At 40.4% G+C, this 18,816-nt stretch overlaps 2 pseudogenes; both read right to left on the reverse strand.

Annotated features, from left to right (window-relative positions):
- LOC112485443 lies at nt 1–117 on the reverse strand (annotated as a pseudogene).
- Nucleotides 118–12,734: 12,617 nt separating this feature from the next.
- Nucleotides 12,735–12,853, reverse strand: LOC112485445 (annotated as a pseudogene).
- Between the last annotated feature and the right edge of the window lie 5,963 nt (nt 12,854–18,816).

Here is an 18,816-nt window from a genome sequence, read left to right on the forward strand (position 1 = left end):
AGCCTACAGCCCGGTATTCCCAGGCGGAATCCCATCCAAGTACTAACCAGCCCCGACCCTGCTTAGCTTCCGAGATCAGACGAGACCGGGCTCGTTCAGGGTGGTGTGGCCGTGGACGGGAGAGGTTGTCGCCTGCCACCCCAAGAGCTCGAGCCTGGCCTCCCGGGCGCCAGAGACGCCTGCGTCTGTAGCGCAACTACTGGAGAGGAGGAAGTTGCCGAGGTTCTGCCTGCGAGGCACCGCGGGCCTTGGCTGGCTGGAGGAAGGGCGAAGGTCTGAGTGGGCCGTCTCGCATCCCGGGACTGGCCCGCAAAAACATAACTTGTCATGATGACATACACTCATCAGTTATTCATAGGATACACAATGGATGGCGACAAATAATAACTTTTTATGATAACATACATTCACGTGTTACTCAAGTGATGCCTAGGATGACAGCACAGAATAACTTTTTCTGAGGATTTACACTTAGATGCTATTCCCAAAATGTCCACCCGATGGCAGCAGAAAATGCCTTTTTCTTAATTGTACTCTAATGTTATTCCCAAGATGCACACTGCGCGGTGGCAGAAAATGAATTTTCATGATGCACAGCACTCCGATATTATTCCTAAAATTCCCACCAGATGGGGGCAGAAAATAAATTTTTCTGATGACATACACCAGGGTGTTGTTTTCAAAATGCCCACGAGATGGCAGCAGAGAATAATTTTTCATGTAATGCCGTCCTGCGTTATTCTCAATATTCACACAAAGGAGAAGATAAAAAATTCCCTTCAGTGTTATTTTTTATATGCACAGGAGATAGCAGCAGAAATAAGTTTTCATGATATGCACTGTGGTGTTACTCCCAAAATGCAGACCAGATCTCAGCAGAGAATCAATGTTCATGGCGACCTACACTCGTGTGTTCTTCCTAAAATGCTCACCAGATGGCAGCAGAGAGTTGATTTTTTTCCTCCTTCCACTCTGAAGTTATTCCAAGATGCAAAGTAGATGAGAGCAGAATGTATATTGTCATGATGGCATACATTGGGCTGTTATTCCAAATAATGCCCACAAGATGGCAGCATAAAATTAATTTTTATAATAACATACAGTAGTTTGTAATTTTCAAAATGGCATGAGGCGGCAGCAGAAGATAGTTTTTCATGACATGCACATCCCTGATTTTCCCAAGATGCACATGAAATGGCCACTTGATTTTCCCAAAATGCACATGAAATAGCCACGGACAGTAACTTTTCACAACGACATGCCCTTAGGTATCCTTTTCAAAATGCACATGAGATAGCAGCTGAAATTCTTTTTTATGACATGTGCTGTGGTCTTCTTTATAAAACGCCCACCAGATGATTGCAGAGAATAAATATTCATGATGATAAAACTCCAATGTTATTCCTAAAATGCTCACCGGATGGCGGCACAGAATAACTTTTTTTTCCTTACACTCTGATGTAACTGTTGAGATGCACACTCTTGTGCAGAAAACAAATTTGCATCTCAACTGCACTCAGATTTTATTCCCAAAATTCACACCAGAGAGCAGCAGAAAATAAATTATGATGAAATACACATGGATGTTATTTTCAATGTTCCCCCAAGATGGCAGCAGAAACAATTTTTCAAAACATGCAGTCTTTATTTTTACTAAGATGCACATGAATTGGCAGCAGACAAAAACATTTTATGATGACATGCCGTTGGGTGTTGGATGTTATAAAGTGCACATGGGATAGCATCTTAAATATCTTTTCATGACATGCACTGTGGCATTACTCCCAAAATTACCATTGCATGGAAGCACAAAATGAATATTCTAAAGCCCACCAGATGGCACCAGAGAATAACTATTCATGGTAATGTACGCACGAGTGTTCTTCCCAAAATGCACACAAGACAGCAGCAGAGAACAAATTTTTCTGACATACACTCTGGTGTTATTTCCAAAATACTCGAGATTTCAACAGAGAATAACTTTTCATGACATACATGCGTTTTTATTCCCATGATGCACACGAGACGGCACCAGAGAATAACTTTTCATAATGACATAAACTCAAGTGTTATTCAGGAGAAGCCCACAAAATGATAGTAGAGAATAACTTTCTATGACATACACTCGGGTGTTACTTTTTTTCCGGTACTATTTTTTAACAGCAAAGAATAGACTTGGGTGTTATTCTCGATGTGCTCACAAGATGACAGCAGAGAATAACTTTTCATGATTACATGTACTCCGGTATTATTCCCAAAATGCACACCAGATGGCAGAAGAGAATAATTTCTCATTAGATGCACTCTGGTGTTATTCCCAAGATGCACACGAGATGGAGGAAGAAAATAAAAATTCATGATTACCTACACTCAGGTGCTATGCCTAAAATGCCCTTGAGATGGCAGCGAGGAATAACTTTCACTGGAGTATTATTCAAGAGAGGCCCACGAGATGGCAGCAGAGAATAACTTAATGATGACATACACTAGATGCCCACTAGATGTAAACAGAGAATAACTTTTCATGATGACACTCAGGTCTTATTCCTAAAGTGCCCAACAGATGACAGCAGAGTATTAATTTTTATAACATACACTCTTGTGTTATTCCCAAGATGCACACAAAATGGCAGCAAAAAATAAATTTTATGATGACATACACTTGGGTGTTATTTTCAAGATGCACACGATTGGCAACAGAGAATAATTATTTATGACACACATTCTTCTGTTATTTTCAAAATGCTCACCAAATGTCAGTGGAGAGTAACTATTTTTTACATGCACTCTGGTGTTATTCTCAAGATGCACACGAGATAGAGGCAGAAAATAAATATTTGTGACTACCTACACTCGGGTGTTATTCCCAAAATGCCCACCAGATGGCAACAGTAAATAATTTTATGATATATACTTGTGTATTATTTTCAAAATACCCATGGGATAGCAGCAGAGAATACTTTTCATGACTAGCTTTTTTGTGTTTCTCAAGATGCACTTGAAATGCCAACAGACAAAAGTTTTCATAACAACATTCCATGGGTGTTATTTTCAAAATGTACATGAGATAGCAGCAGAAATAACATTTTATGGCACGCACTGTGGTGTTACTCCCAAAATACCCACAAGATAGCCACAAGAAAAACTTTTTTACATACACTCTGTTGTTACTCCCAGTATACATATAAGATGGCAGAAAATAAATTTTCGTGGTTACCTACACTCAGGTGTTATTCCCAAAATGCCCGCCAAATGGCAGCAGAAAAAAAATTTTTATGACATACACTTGGGTGTTATTTTCAAAATGACCACGAGGGGGCAGCAGAGAATAACTTTACGTGACTAGTATTCTTGTGTTTTTTCCCAAGATGCATAAAATAGCAGACAGAAATTTTTCCTAATGATAGGACCTTGGGAAATAGAATCAGAAATAACTTTTGATGACCTGCACTGTGGTGTCATTCCCAGATACCCACCGTTGGCAGCAGAGAATTGTTAATAATGATGACAAAAATACCCACCAGATGGCAGCAAAGAAAATCTATTCTACTTACACTCCGGCATAATTCCCAAGATGCACACAAGATGGAGTCATAAATGGATATTCATGGTGACCTAACTTGGGTTTTATTCCCTAATTTCCCACCAGATGACAGCAGAAAATAAATTTGTATGATGACATACACCTGAGTGTTGTTTACAAAATGTCCTCGAGATGGCAGGAGCGAACAATTTTTCATGACATGCATTTCTTGTTTTACTCAAGATGCACGCGAAGTAGCAGCAGACAAAAACATTTCATGAGGACTTGCCCTTGGGTGTTATTTATAAAATGCACAAGAGAAAGGAGCAGAAATAACTTTTCATGGCATGTGCTGTGGTGTTATTCCCAAAATTCCCATCTAGGTATTAATCCTAAAATGCCCACCAGATGTCAGCAGAGAATAACTTTTTATTACTTACATTCTGTGTAATTCTCAAAATGCACACAATATCAGGGTGTAAAAAAAAATGTTATGATGACATACACATGGGCATTATTTTGAGACTGCTCATGAAACGACAGGTGAGAACAATTTTTCATGACATGCACTCCTGTGTTTATCCCAAGATTACCACGAAATGGAAGCAGAGATAAAATTTTCATAACGTCATGCCCAACAGATGGCAAAAGAGAATGACTATTTATGATGACACTCAGGTGTTTTTACTAAAATATACACCAGAGGGCAGCAGAGAATAACTTTATTACTTACACTCTGATGTCATTCCAAAGATGCACAAAGATGGAGGCAGAAAATGAATTTTCATGATGACCTACACTCAGGGGTTATTTCTGAACTGCCCACCAGATGGAAACAGAAAAATTAATATATTTTTATTTGCTTGCGTGTTACTTTCAAAATGCCTGTGAGATGGCAGCAGAGAATAATTTTTCATAACATGCACTCCAGTGTTCATCCCAAGATTCACAAGAAATTGGAGCAGAGAAAAATTTCATAATATCATGCCCTTGGGTGTTATTTTAAAAATACACATGAGATAGCAGCAGAAATAACTTCTCATGACAAGCACTGTGGTGTTTTTCCCTAAATGCCCACCAGACGGCAGCAGAGAATGAATATTTATGATGACAGTCAGGTGTTATTCCTAAAAAGACCACCAGAGGGCAGCAGAGAATTTTTAAATTACTTCCACTCTGATTTTATTCCAAGATGCACAGTAGATGAGAGAGAAAAATATATTTTCATGAAGGCATACACTCGGGTGTCATTCCCAAATTGTGCACATGATGGCAGCAGAAAATATATTTTTATAATAACATACACTAGCTTGTTATTTTCAAAATGGCCACAAAATGGCAGCAGAGAAAAATGTTTCATGACATGCAGTTTTGTGTTTTCTCAAGATGCACACAAAATGGCAGTAACAACGACTTTTCATAATGACATGCTCTTAGGCACTGTTTTCAGAATGCACATGAGATAGCAGCAGAAATAATACTTTATGACATGTACTCATGTCTTCTTCCAAAAATGCCCACAAATGGCAGCAAAGAATCACTTCATGACATGCACTCTTGTGTTTTTCCCAATATGCACATGGCAACAGACAAAAACTTTTTGTAACGACATGTCCTTGGGTTTATTTTCAGATTGCACATGGAATAGCAGCAGAAATAACATTTTATGATATGTATTGCGGTGTTATTTCCAAAAAGCCTACAAGATAGCAGCAGAAAATTTTTTATGCTGACAAATGCTTGGGTGTTATTTTCAAAAAGCACACAAGATGGCAGTGGAGAATCACTTCACGAAATGCACTCCTGTGGTTTTCCCAAGATGCACACGAAACGGCATTAGAAAATAACATTTCATAACGACATGTCCATGGGTTTATTTTCACAATGCACATGAGATAGCAGAAATAACATTTTATCGCATGCTCTGTCGCGCTATTCCCAAAGTGCCCACCAGATGTCAGCTGAGAATGATAGTTTGTGATGACAAACACTCAGTCGTTTCCAAAATAGAGCTGACCAGATGGCAGGAGAGAATCACTTTTTAAATTCATTCTGGTGTAATTCACAAGATGCACTCAGAAATGGGGCTGAAAACGAATTTTTGTGATGACATATACACAGGTTTAATTCACAAAATGCCCACCAGATGACAGCAGAAAATAAATTTTTATGATGACATACATCTGGTTGTTATTTTCAAAATGCCCACACAATAGCAGCAGGGAACAATTTTTTTCATGAAATACACTCCTTGTTTTTGCCAAGATACATACTAAAAGGCAGCAAACAAAATATTTCATGACTATATATCCCTAGGTGTTATTTGTAAAACTGCACATGAAATAGTAGCAGAAATATCTTTTTATGACATGTACTGTGGCATTAGTACCAAAATGCCCACCAGATGGCAGCAGAGAATGACTATTCCTGATGAGAACATCTGGGTGTTAATTATAAAATGCCCACAAGATGGCAGCAGAAAATAACATTTATTATTTATATTCTGTGTTATTCCCAAGATACACACTATATGAGGGTGGAAAATAAATTTTTATGATGACATACACATGGGCGTTATTTTCAAAATGCCCACAAGAGGATAGCAGAGAACAATTTATCATAACAAGCACTCCTGTGCTCATTTCAAGATTAACACTAAGGGCAGCAGAGATAAAAATTTCATAACGTCATGCTCAACAGGCAGGCAACCTTCCATCACACACAAAATGCACACCGGATGGTAACAGAGAACTACTATTCATGATGTCAAACACTTGGTGTTATTCCTAAAATGTCCATCACATAGCGGCAGAGTATAACATTTAATACACTATGATATAATTCCAAGATGCACAATAGATGAGAGAGGAAAATATATTTTCATGATGGCACACACTCTGGTGTTATTCCCAAAATTCCCACCAGATGGGAGCAGAGAAATATATTTAATTATTTGCACTCTGTTGTTATTCCAAGATGCACGGTAGATGAGAGAGGAAAATATATTTATAGGTTTGCATATACTAATGTGTTATTCCCAAAATACCCACAGTTTCACAGCAGAAAATAAATTTTTATGATCACAGATACTTGCTTGTTATTTTAAATGCTCATAGGATGGCAGCATAGAACAATTTTTCATGATACACAATTTTGTGCACAAAAATAGCAGCAGACAACAACTCTTCATAACAAAGTATCCTAAGGTATTATTTTCAAAATTCCCACGAGATAGCAGCAGAATTAACTTCTATGACACACGCTGTGGTGTTATGCCCAAAGTGCCCACCAGATAGCTACTGAAAAAATTATTATATTGACATACACTTGCGTGTTATTATCAAAATGCCCATGAGGTGGCCGCATAGAATAATTTTTCGTGACATGCTATCCTACTTTTTCCCCAAGATACACACGAAATGGCAGCACACAACAACTTTTCATAATGACATGCCCGTGAGTTTATTTTCAGAATACAAATGAGATAGCAACAGAAATAACATTGTTTGGCAAGCGCTGTGGTTTGTTCCCAAATTGCCCACCAGATGGGAACAGAGGATAACTTTTTTACATACACTGGTCAAATTCCATGGATGCACACAAGATGGGGCAGTAAATTAACTTTCATGATGTCCTACACTCCGGTGGTATTCACAAATGCCCACCAGATGGTAGCATTTAATAATTTTTAAAATTTATTTATTTTAATTAGTTTCAAGTATACGGTACATTGGTTAGATATCTATATAGTTCATAAAACGGTCCCCCCAATTGCTCCCTCCCTCCCCTGACCCTCCACCTAGCCAACATATTCATTCTAAGTGCATTCCCTATGCCATGCTCCCCATTCCCATGTCCATCTATCAGCTACTAATTTGCACTTCTTTAACCCTTCACCCCATTCCCCCAGTTCCCCCAAACTCCCTTCCCCTCTGTCCATCACCAAATTGTCTAATATATTTGTGACTCTGTTTTTGATTAATTCATTCTTTTTATTTCTTAGATTCTGCATATAAGTGAAATCATATACTGTTTATCTTTCTCTGTCTGACTTAAATACCTTCTAGGTCCATCAGAGCAATATCTTTTTCCATCCCCTTCCTTTCAGTCTGTGTCTTTTAATCTGAAGTGAATCTCTTATTGACAACATATAAGGGTCTTGTTTGTCTTTCCATTCATCCACTTTTTTAGTTGGAGCACTTAATTCTTTTCCATTTGAGGTACTTATTGATAGAATGTGATTGTTACCATTTTTATCCTGTAAGTCCCTGGTGCCCCCAGCGCGCAGCTGAATCAACACTGGTGCTCAGAGCTAGCAGGTCCGTCACTACGAAAATCCGCTCGCTGATGCGGCCCCTTTAAGAGGCTTCTGCCGCTGCCACTGCTGCATCCTCCCTCTCACTCAGCCACTTGAGACCGGTTGCCCCGCGTCCTCGCCCCATCCTACCTTCTGCCATTGCTGGGTGCTTTCTTAGATTTCTCCTTAGTTATACAGCTTGTTCATCAAGATCCCAGGCGACTTTTCCTTGATGCTGCTCCTTGTTTCCATTACAACTTTGATTTGGTTGCCAGAGGGATGAACAGAGTCTCTATCATCTATGCCATTTTGGTTGCCCTTCTTTTAAGAAATTCTTATGATAACATACACCTGGTTATTATTTTCAAAATGCAGAAATAACATGACATGAATTGTTATGTTATTCTCAAAATTCCCACAGGGTGGTAGCAGAGATTAATTCTTTATGACATCCACTCCTGTGTTTTTCCCAAAATGCACACGAAAATGGCAGCAGACAAAAAAACTTTTTTGTAAGGACATGACCTTGTGTGTTATTCCCAAAATGCCCACGAGATAGCAGCAGATTATAACTTTTCATGACAAGTACTCTTATTTTTCTCAAGATGTTCACAAAATGGCAGCAGACAAAAACTTTTCATAAAGACATGCACTTGTGTGTTATTTTCAAAATGCCCATGAGATGACAGCAGAGTATAACATTTCATGACATGCACTTCTTTGTTTTCCCCAAGATATACATTAATGGCAACAGAGAAAAACTTTTCATCATGATATGCCCTTGGATGTTATTTTCAAAATGTCCAGGAGATAGCAGCAGAAAAACTTTTCCAGACCTGCACTGTGGTATTATTTCCAAAATACCCGCCAGGTGGATGCAGGGGATGAATATTCATGATGAAAATGAGAGTCATTCCTAAAATGCCCACCAGATAGCAGCTAAGAACAAATTTTATTACTCACACTCTGGCGTTATTCACAGAATGCACACTACATGAGAGCAAGAAATAAATTTTTGATGACAAAAACTTGTGGTTTTTTTTAATAAAAAGCCTAGAAGTTGGCAGCAGAAATAACTTTTCATGACCTTCACGGTGGTATTATCCCCAATGCCCATGATCTGGCAGCAGAGATAACTTTTCATAACATGCACTTCTGTGTTTTTCCCAATATGCACAAGAAATGGCAGCAGAGAAAAACATTTTCATAACTACAGACCCTTGAATGTTAATTTCAAAATGCACACGCGAAAGCAGGAAAAAAAAAATGTTCATGACTTGCACTGTGGTGTTATTCCAAAAATGCCCACCAGATGGCTGCAGGGAATGAATATTCATGATGAGAAACGCTCTGGGTGTTGTTCCTAAATTGCCCACCAGATAGCAGCAGAGAATACTTTTTATTACATGCACTCTGGTGTTAAACCAAAGCACATGAGATGAGGGCGGAAAATAAATTTTCATGATGAACTACACTCAGATGTTATTTCCAAAATGCCAAACGGAAGGCAGCAGAAAAAAATTTTTTATGGTGATATACACTTGCATGTTATTTTCAAAATACCCACGCGATGGTAGCAGAGAATAACTTTTCGCGGCTTGCACGCCTGTGTTGTTTCCAAGATGCACACGAAATGGCAGCAGACAAAACCTTTTCATAATGACATGTCCTTGGATATTATTTTCAAAATGCACATGAAATAGAAGTAGAAATAACTTTTAATAACATGCACTATGACATTATTCCCAAAATGTCCACCAGATAGCGGAAGAAAACAAATTTTTGTGACATACAACTGGATGTTATTTTCAAAATGCCCACGAGATGGCAGCAGAGAATAACTTTATGACATACACTTATGTGTTTTTCCCAACGTGCACACAAAATGGCGGCAGAGAAAAACTTTGTAACAAAAGGCCCTTGAGTTTATTTTCAAAATGCTCATGAGATACCAGCAGAAATAACTTTTTGTGACATGATCTTGGTGTTATTTCCAAAATGCCCACCAAATGGCCGCAGCGAATGAATAGTCGTGATAACGAACACTCAGGAGTTATCCTTAAAATGCCCACCAGATGGCGGCAGACAAAAAAAACACTTTTTATTTCATACGCTCTGGTATTTTTCCAAGATACACACTAGATGGGTGCAGAAATTAAATTTTCATGATGACCTACACTTGAGTATTATTCCCAAAATGCCTACCAGACGGTAGCAGAAAATAAATTTTTGACCGACGCTTGGATGTTATTTTCAGAATGCCCACGAGATAGCATCAGAGAATAACCTTTCATAACGACATGACTTGGGTGTTATTTTCAAAATGAACACGAAAGAGAGGCAGAAATAACTTATCATGACCAGTACTGTGATGTGATTCCGAAATTTGCCACCAGATGGCAGCAGAGAACGAATAATCATGACCTACACTTGACGACATATACTCAGTTGTTATTCCAAAAATGCACACGAGATGGCAGCAGAGAATAACGAAAAACTTGATGACCTACACTCGCATGTAATTCCCAAACTGGACACCAGATGGCAACAGAGAAGAGCTTTTTCATCATGACATTCACTTCAGTGTTATTCTGAAAATGTACGCGAAATGGCAGCAGAGAAGAGCATTTCTCTGCCTTAAGGACTCTGCCCACTCATTAAAATAAGAATCCAGATTCCTAGTAGTAAGCTCACTGTGAAATCAATCCTGTTTTAGCCTCGCACATGCCTCATCTAATGTATTGCTTCCGTTTGTCAAATGAGGCAGGAAATGTATTATTTCCTTGTTTCAGATATTTAAACTGAAGACTAATTCTAACACAGCTCTGAGTCCAGGATCCTACATTAACACAGGATCCTGGACAAAGAGTAATCCAAATAGTCCTTGAAGCTTTGGTTTGAATCTCAATCATTCTCTTTGAAGAAAATACGCACATAACCTAATGGTCTAGCTTGCCATGTACTCACCCGAGCTGGTTTTTGTAGTGGGACTTGGACAGGCAGCTAGGGGACGGGTAGGGAGGGAGAAGGTGGCCTGGCCTCTCACCAGGTTCCTATAAGAACGACTTCTCCACCTCTACTCCCTGCTGTCCTCTTGAAATCTGTTCTTTTTCAGTCCAGAACACTGGTCTGCTTAGGCTCATGTTCCCTTCCTCTGAGGTTTCAACTGACAAGAGCTTCTTGGCTGCTCAGAATGGAGTCAAGAGTGGCAGTTTCCCGGTGGGGGTGTCCCTGAATCCCAGACAGGCACAGAGCTGACTTCTGGCTTCACCACTTACTAGATGTGTGACTTTAGGCAAAACTCTGTCTCCTCATCTGGCGGATGGGGATAACCACTTCCTCTCGGAATGTCTGTGCAAGACCTCCTCCCCCTGCTGGTTCTCCTCTCATTGTCCTGGGGTTTCCCTCTCCTGGACAAGGAAGGAATGGGGACAGAGCTAATCGGCAGCTTCCCTGAGATCTGACCCCACCCAGAGTCTTCATCTCCCCCAGCCCAGCTGCCCCAGGGGACTGCACAGAGGAGTCTCATGGATTATTGATTCTGCTCTGTCAGCTAGGACTTTCTGACCGCAAAGAACTAGACGTACTTGCTGAAGGAATATGAATTAATAATTTTTAAATAGTAGAAATAAATTAATACTTGCAGGAGGAAAGTTTAAATAGTTGGTTTGGACCTGGCAGGTCCAGGTCTCAAACTCTCACAGTAGGACCTGGTCCCTCTCCAATCCTCAATTTCTGATGCACTATAACTTACTTACACGAGACACAGTCTCTCCATGAATCCAGGCCCTCCGGCCATTCCAGGCTGACAGCCACTCGCCGATTATTCTACCAGGAAGGATTTCTCCTTCTCTTAGTCTCCATGAAAAGTCATGGTTTTAAATGCCTTTGGCCTGGCTTCGGTCACATTCTCATCCTTGAACCCATTGGAGCACCCAGGAGATAGCACGTGGGGTTGGCTAGACGTGGGGCCAGCCCTGAGGAGCCGTCTGAGTGGAAATAGGGGGAATGAGGCACTGGCCTTGGGCGTGAGAACAGATGCTGGGTCGGAGGGAGCAGCAGACTGCGTGTCACCGACGGCCTCCTGCACAGCTGTGGAGTCTGAAGCCCACAGAGGGAACGGCCCGCAGGGTCAGGGCTGTGGCCCTGTCTGGTGCTCTTGCCGTCCTCCTGCAATGGCAAGAAGCTCTTCCGCTTCCTGAGAAAGCAACGCTGATGCTGCTGGTGGTGAACTTGAAGCTCCTGCCTTGGGCTTCGGGTCCTCGCAGCTCAGAGATGGGCGCAGAAGAGCTCGTGTGCCCTTAGGAGACACACCGACCTCGCCCCGTGTCCCTGGGAGGTGGGAGCCCAGGATCATGGAAAAGAAATTATTTGCACAAAGGTCCATGGAATAAAAAGAACTAAAAAGGAGAGAGAATTGTTCAAATTATTTACTATTGTGGAATAATATTTTCAAACCAACTTAACCTTTACAGTTATCTTCAGTTATCCAAACTACCTAGTTTGTCAAACTACCAGAAAACTGTTGCTCTTTAAAAGGCTGCTTTTACAGTTGAGTCCTCACAGCACCGACATGTGTGTGCTCACACAGTATTTCTAGGCATCCGCGGCAACACAACCCTGAAAGTCTCTCGCTCCCTGTACTCCAAGTTCGAAAGAATGGCCCTTCCAGACACATGGCACCAGATGAAATCTTATCTCTGGTCTCTGCCTTCCTTTCAATCACTTGGCAATAATGTATCTACTGTAAACATTCTCTCCATGAAACTTCAACAAGTGGGTAATGAATTTCTTACTTTATCAGTGGAAATATTTTTCTTTTTATGCCTTGAAAAAATGAATCTGAAGAAGCACTTTATCTTGGACCACACGTTTAGGAGGAAGTGACAGGTTATTTATTGACTGATTTTTTTACACCTACAGCACCTGATCTTCTTAGGTGGTCTCCCATCCAAGTACTAACCAGGCCCGACCCTGCTTAGCTTCCGAGATCAGATGGGATCGGGCATGTTCCGGGTGGCGTGGCCGTGGGCAGAAGTGACAGTTTTAAACGAAAGTTTACATGAGACAAACAGTTACAGTAGCTACGTTGTAAGTGATAGACGCCTCAAAGTGCTTGTTCTCTGTGCAACGCACAAATAGGTGGTCCTTTCATGCCCCGCTCTCTGTATTGTGTGTACGTGATACATCAGCATTGATGCTGACCTGCACTTTACAGAAAGGATGTCAACAACTACTTTCCTTGAATTTTAGTCCCATCACCACCTATAGAAACCATCAGTTGTATGGCCTAACGCTCTTACTAACATACGTTTGCTATGTCTGGGTGCCCTAAATAAGTGACTCTGTGTGTACACACCACACACTAAACACCGTCCCTTTACTCCTTTGTTCACCGAGACATGAATTTGATATTTACTGTTTGCCAGACACTTACAGAGAAGTGTTAAGATAGTGTCTGTGCCCTTGAGGATATTATAGACTCAATGTAGAGACAGATACATAAGCAAATAACTTTAATACATTAATTGAAGTGATGTCATGAGCTCATCAAAGGTACCCTCTTTCTGCACGGACGGCACCAGCTCACTGTTTTGTAATTTCATAGGTGTTTTTTGTCATCCACTCTTCTAAGATGTCTAGTTAAATTGCGTCATATTATAATGAGAATCAATTCACAGATTAATTTGACAAACACATTAGAAGGCATCTTATGATAAATTTTGGGGGGTTAGAAAATTTTGAATAGTATCATATATTGATTATAATCATTATAAACTTCTAATAACAAATACTTTTTAAAAATTCTCCAAGTACAGGCCAACTGCACCGTTTTCCTTTTTTCCAGATGTCAGGAAGCATGAGACAACGTTGAATTCCTTGGCGTTATTCTGTCCCATCAAACACTCAATAACTCGTCTTCCTATATTTGCAAAAATATACTTGTCTGAGGAATCATAGCTCTTCTTCCCAGGTAGGGACTGTGGCAACACAGGGAGAGACATGGATTCAAAACGCTTTTGATTTCTCAGAGAACCATTAATAGATAGTTTATAAAGTAGCATTATAACCCACATATTAATAGATAGTTTATAAAGTAGCATTATAACCCACATATTAATAGATAGTTTATAAAGTAACATTATAACCCAAATATTACCTCTATTTGGAGGTATAGACCATATATTAGGCCACAAAATAAGTCTCAATAGATTTAAAAATATAGATATGCTGGAAATTATCTTTTCTGTTTGTAATGGAATGAAATAGAAATGAAAAACAAAAGTTAAAAAAGAATAATTGGAAGTTGTGCAATACGCTTTAAACCAACACTTTTAAATGGATCAAAAAAGAAATCACAAGGGAAAGTAGAAAGATTTAGAGAATAATGAAGCAAAAATAACTCGTGAGACACAGTGAAAATGGTGTTGGGGAAAATTTAGAGCTATAAATGCTTATGTTAAAAAACAAACAAAAACCTTTGAATCAACAACCTGGCTTTACAAGTTAAGAAATTAGAAAAAGAACAAACTAAATGCATAGCTACCAAAAGGAAGAAAATAATAAAGATTAAAACAGAGAAGGACAAAATAGAGAATAGAAAAAAACGATAGAGAAAATACATGAAACCAAATGTCAGTTCTTAGAAAAACTCGAGAAAATTAACACAAGTACAGTTCAATGGGCTAAGAAAAAAGTATGGGTATTACCATAAATTCTGCAGAAATAAAAAAGATTATGAGGATACTATAAGTAACTGTATGCCAAGAAATTAGATAACCTTCTCAGACGTCCTAACTACTTCTATGAGATCCGTATAATCCTGATACCAAAGTCAGACAAAGCCACTGTACGGACTATATTCCCTGTGCTGTAGACTACATCCCTGAGGCTTATTATTTTATAACTGGAAGCTGTTACCTCTTATGGTTACTAGACTTATTGCACTAATCATATTGCAAGGTACGTAAATGTCAAACTACCTTGTTTCACACCTGAAACTATTATAATATTGTATGCCAACTATACTTTAATAAAATTTTTCAATAAAGAAAACTATAGACCATCCCCTATGAACATTGATACAAAAAAAAAAAAAAAACCTCTCACCAAGATACTAGCAAACAGAATTGAGTAGCATAATAAAAGGATTATACACCATAACCAAATGAAATTTATTCCTGGAATGCAAGGATGGGTCAATATTAAAAAACCGATCAACATAACATGCCACATCAACAAAATGAAGAGAAAAAAAGTCACATCATCTCAATTGATGCAGAAAAAACTTTGACAAAATTCAAACCTTTTTATAACTAAAAAAAAAAACACACTCAACAAAACAAGAATGAAAGGAAACTACCTACACATAATAAAACCACGTATGAAAAACCCATGCAAACATCATACTCAATGGTGAAAGACTGGTAGCTTTTCCAGTGTAATAGATGATCTCTTCATAGGACAAAGGCTGATTATAATTGGTGAGACTGACAACTTCTGGCAGGTCTTTAAAAAGGAAGACATGCAAGTGACGAGAGAAATAGAAAAATCTGTTAACTCACAAACAATTGAGGGAGCATTAACAATGTCCATGTATGACCAGACTGCCGAGCTAGCAATTCTAGGAGTCAAGTAGAAAACAAATGTCAGATTAGCTAGAAAGATTGCTTTTTACTTATAATAAATATCAGTAATGTCAAGCTGTATCAATTCCATTATCATACTGTAATAATGATTAAATCGCTTTTATCTCCAGATACAGTCTACGGAACATATACTCCTCCGAAATTTTTCTATTTCTTATGCTCATACTTAGGCATAAGAAAAACTTTTTAAGTTCTTAAGTCTACATCAAGTTATTGAGCTATAGAAAGATGTGGTGTAAAATTCGTTACATTGTAATAACAGCTCAGATGTCTCTTCTTCATTTCGGGCCAAGAACTATAACCTTCTAAAATTATTTCTGAGGAGAATATTTCCTTAACTAGCCAGAGGGAAACAACTATAAGGGCATATGACCCCGATGGCAGCCATGAACCTTAAAATTTAAGTTAAATGAAATTAAAGATTCAGTCTATAAGTTGCACTTGGCCATGTCAGGTGCTTGATCGCCACGTGTGGTGGAGGGCCACGTGCTGAGTGGAGCAGAACCCACATCTCTGTCACAGAGTGTCCTCGGGGCCCTGGCTGCTGTGAGGAGGAGCCCCCAAACACAGAGGAGGGTGGGGAGGGGAACGAGCTCACTGATGGTTCCTCTGTGCGAGGCTACACCCCCATTCGAAACCAGTTTCATCACACTATTCGAGAAGAAGTAGATGAATGGTTTTCTCTTTCAGATTCTGAAGGAAATGTTGCTTGCCCTGTACTGAGCTCAATCAAAAAACTTGGTTATGATGTCTGCTTCTCACGTTCAAGATAGAGTCCAATAAGACTCAAACTGACAGTTTTCAGTTACCTTAAATAACTAATTTAAACTAACAACTAATGAAAGTACAAGGAATCTAGTTATAACAGAAGAATATGCCTTTGATAAACTGGGAATTTAATTTAACATTTCAGCAGTCTCATAATTATCTATGGCCTCTTCCAACAAAAAGCATCAGGAAGCTTTGTGAGCCTTCGAAGGTCTCTGCAGGACAGACGCAGGCCGCTTTTAAACGGTTGCTATGCAGGCTCAAAGAGGCACAGTGATTTTGGAAAGGGGAAAAACCCGTTTCAGTTGGGAACTTTAGGGCCTAAGGGAGACCGATGTGTTCACACTAAAACGGCCAGAACAGAGAGGAGGAACACCCACTTGAGAGGAGGCGACACAGAATCTTTAACGATCTCGTGAAGAAGGTTTTGTACGTGGGAGATAGCATTTATTTTCCTATGGCAGCTAGATAAACCAGGATGTGTGTGTTTTCATCACGGAAGTAATTCCCTCGAATAAAAAAAAAAAAGTGCTCGAATCATCTACGTAAGCAGAAATTCCTCTTGGTGCTTGTTTGTGGGCGTGGATGGGTTCGTCTTCGTGTGGCCGATGGTGCTGGTGCTGAGAGCAGCCGGGGTTGCTGGGCGTCTGCAGAGCTCCTTATAAATGCTCCGCTCTGCAGCACTTTATCTCTAGAGAAGATTCGACAGCAAAGTAGAAGTCATGGATCCAGGGTGCTGACTGGCTTCAAAGTGAGAGATAAAATAACCAAGTAAAAACCAGACAGCAAGCTGCAGAAATCTGGAGTGGCATCAAGAAAAGATCAGGTGCATATTGCAAGAGAGAAACAAAAATCGTATTTCCGGTGAAAAAGAAAAAAGAAACTAAAGATACCATTAGATTTTCACCCCTCCCCCTTAACAGAGAAAAATTTAAAAAGATCTGATCTTTTTAATGCCCTCTGGGAATTGGCATAGTTCCTTTTCCATAAAAAGATTATTCATTTTCCTGGTTATATTGGATTTAATCAGCATAGTACATATTGAATTTAATATATACCCCTCTGTAAAGAAAAGAATTCTACCTCCACCCACCCACCCCCAAAAGTCTCTGAAAATCAGCGTCTGGCAGCAGAGAACTGATTGGCGAACTTTTTTTTACCAGAGTTGGTACTACGGACGAGGCTGGCTCTTAGTGCTACTCAGTAACCTTTTGGCTATTCCTTCTCTCTAGTTTACTAGAGGTGTGTTGTCGTGCGAGAGGGTTAATTCCAGCTTATTTTCCTCTTCGAGGGCATGTTCACCAACCCTTAGATCTACAAAGCCCCATGCGAAGGGATGGTGACCCTCACGACTGCTGTGTGCACCACGGGGTGCGTTGGAGGTAAATCCCCGTGGGTCACCTGGCCCCACAGCCTGAGTAGGACTGAGTGCCCCCAAGTCCCCAGGACCCTTGGTGCCGGGGTCCCCCACTCCAGGAGCTGGGCAGGACCACAGCCCTCCCCTGCACTCATTTCAACTCGAGACATGGGGAAGGGAAGGAGACGGGGTGGGGGGCGAGGCGGCCGCCAGCAAACGCGTTTCTCAAGAGTGCTTTTTCGGCGCAGAGTCGGGGCCAGTTGTCTCGCTGATCCGTCACCTCCTGCTGTAGACATTTACGTGAACTCGTTGGTCTGAATTTCCCGGAGACGGGATAGGAACGGTACGATGAACAGACTCCTGGACATGTCCTTACAGCCTCTCCCTTCGGAAGATGGAGAGAGGAAGGGAAGTGAGACAGGCAGCCAGGCAGTGCCGTGAGTGCGGCTCCCTTGTCTGTCCGTTTGGGACATGAAAGCTTAGCCCAGAGGGACATAGGGTGCTCGTAAGAGCGAGCCCCTACTTCTCTAAGTGGGACACCTAAGAAACTATTTTGGCCGCATGGCTTGCCAGAGGGGTGTATTCATGCAAAACCAAACGAGTTAGCTAGTCCATTCTCCCAGCTGGCCACAGTGACACTTTGAGACACTTGCTGTGACCCAGTGTTATTCTTTTACCAATGGGAAGGATTGAAATTCTTCTTTGTCCACGGGCGGAAGCAAACACCACGGCAGCCGCCCGACCTTAGTGACCGGGTCAACTAGGGCTGGTGCTGTTTTTAAAGTGTTTTTTAAATACTTCCTATAAAACTATTATATAGATTTAAAACTCTGGTACTTACTTTTTAAAATTACAAATAAATTGCCGTGGTAGAAATTTACAGACGTTAACCTCGTATCTGAACGTGAGCTTCATTTTGTGAGATATCTTCAGCCCCAAATGAGGACGAGATGGCTGAGACCGTGAAGAAGCCTCCCCCCGCCCCGCTGTGAGCTGGGAGTGGCGGCTTGTTGTCAGGGGACTGTCCCTTTGTCCGTGGGGATGTGGCGATCAGACTTAGTTCTCTGGAAACTCACTTTGAAGGTGATCGTTCTGCAGGGTCGAGACCTCTGGGGACAGATGCAGAGGGAACGGTCCCCACCATGGGACCAGGTACTCAGCTCACCTGTGGTCAGATTCTGCAGTTTTTACATCTACAGCACAATTAAAAGCCCTTTCGAAA

The sequence above is a fragment of the Pteropus alecto genome, unplaced genomic scaffold, assembly GCF_000325575.1.
Source record: "Pteropus alecto unplaced genomic scaffold, ASM32557v1 scaffold108, whole genome shotgun sequence".
NCBI lineage: Eukaryota > Metazoa > Chordata > Mammalia > Chiroptera > Pteropodidae > Pteropus > Pteropus alecto.